This window comes from Myotis davidii, unplaced genomic scaffold (genome assembly GCF_000327345.1).
Source record: "Myotis davidii unplaced genomic scaffold, ASM32734v1 scaffold1471, whole genome shotgun sequence".
Classification (NCBI taxonomy): Eukaryota; Metazoa; Chordata; class Mammalia; order Chiroptera; family Vespertilionidae; genus Myotis; species Myotis davidii.
The window spans coordinates 840,596-842,441 of NW_006284003.1; positions in this window are offsets into that span (position 1 = coordinate 840,596).

Below are 1,846 nucleotides of genomic sequence, written 5' to 3' on the forward strand. Positions count from 1 at the left end.
GGAGGTCACCCAGCCCAATTGCTTCAACTTGAGGATGAGGCCCTGGAGGTGCAGAGAGGAGGAGTGAGTTTTCTCAGGCCCAGCAGCTAGTTGGGGCCTGAGGCGGGGCTCTAACACACTGTCCTGACTCCAGCCCAGGGCTCTGCGGATCCCCACACTGCCTCCGAGATGCGGGCAAGCGGCATTGCTCACAGGTCTGTCCTGGCCACTATAATTCTCTGGTTATGTACTTTTAAGACATTTACTAAATACCTGCCACATTCCTGATACTGGTCTGTGTCTTGAGGAACAGGGAGGTACAGATCTAGTATGGGAGATTGTAATCCAAAAGATTCATTATGGCCAGGCCGGTGTGGCTCAGTGGTTGAGCATCGACCTATAAACCAGGAGGTCAAGGTTCGATTCCTGGTCAGGTTGGGGCACATGCCTGGGGTTGCAGGTTTGATCCCCAGTAGGGGGCGTGCAGGAGGCAGCCAATCGATTTTCTCTCATCATTGATATATTTATGGGTCTCGCTCTCTCTTCCTCACTGAAATTAATAAAAATATTTTTAAACAAACAAACAAAAAGATTCATCATGAAGCAGTGATATGATTATTATTCTTATTTTACGGAAGATCAAACTGAGGTCCAGAGAGGTAGATAAAAGGGCCATGTGAGCACTAAAACGGGGGAGATCTTTCCCCACTGGGGACCTGGGAAGGGTTGTGGGAGAGGTGTTTGAGTTGTTTCTTAAAGAAGGTTAGGATGCTGACAGGAAAAGCTAGATGGAAGAAGCATTTTATTGAAAAATAGCATGAGAAATATGGGTTTTGGAAGCTGACACCTACAGAGTTTTGTCTTTTTTTAGTGAAAAGTTCATTTTCTCTCCATGTATTTCTACAAGTTGTAGCCCAAAGAAGTTGAAATTTGTTATGTTTTATATATTGAACCTTATTTCTATGCTTTGAAGGAGAAGCAAAGCATAAATACCCCAAAACATGACCACAATAAAATAGGCTTTGTGTGTATATCAATGAAGAAACTATGCAATTCAAATATAATAGCACAGCAAAACAATAAAAATAAGTTAGAAAATTAGGATGAGGAAAAGAAGGAATTGAAAAATTAGACAAGGTTGGGGCAGTGAAATAATACAAGAGTTGAACAATAGTTTATATGTTTAATTCTTTTAAATATAATTTTATTGATTTCAGAGCGGGAGAGAGAGAGAGAAACATCAATGATGAGAGAGAATCATTGTTCAGCTGCCTCCTGCATGAATGGTACCCTGACTAAGAATCAAACTGTGACCTCCTGGTTTATAGGTCAACGCTAAACCACTGAGCCTTAATGGCTTGGCACAAGTTTAATTCTCAATAATTCTTATTCAAATGAAGCTTTAATTAGAAGAGCAACAGAGAAGAGAGGATTAAGGCTTCCTTCCCAAGCCTAACAACTACTCCAAAACACACACACACACACACACACACACTCACACACTCACACACTCACACACTCTGTCCTCTGTAATTTGTCAGCCTTTGTTAGTATTGTTGCTGTGATTCATTTTTCCAAATTCTGGCACAAAAATAGATAAGTGTAAAAAGAGTGAACAAATTTATTCCAGAAATAACAGTACCTCTTGTGTGTCCTGTGCTGTGATACAATTAGCATAGTCATCTATAACAGCAGTTCTCAACCTGTGGGTCGTGACCCCTTTGGGGGTCAAACAACCCTTTCATAGGGTGGCCTAAATACATCCTGCATATCAGATATTTACATTACAATTCATAACAGTAGCAAAATTACAGTTATGAAGTAGCAACGAAAATAATTTTATGGTTGGGGGTCACCACAACATGAG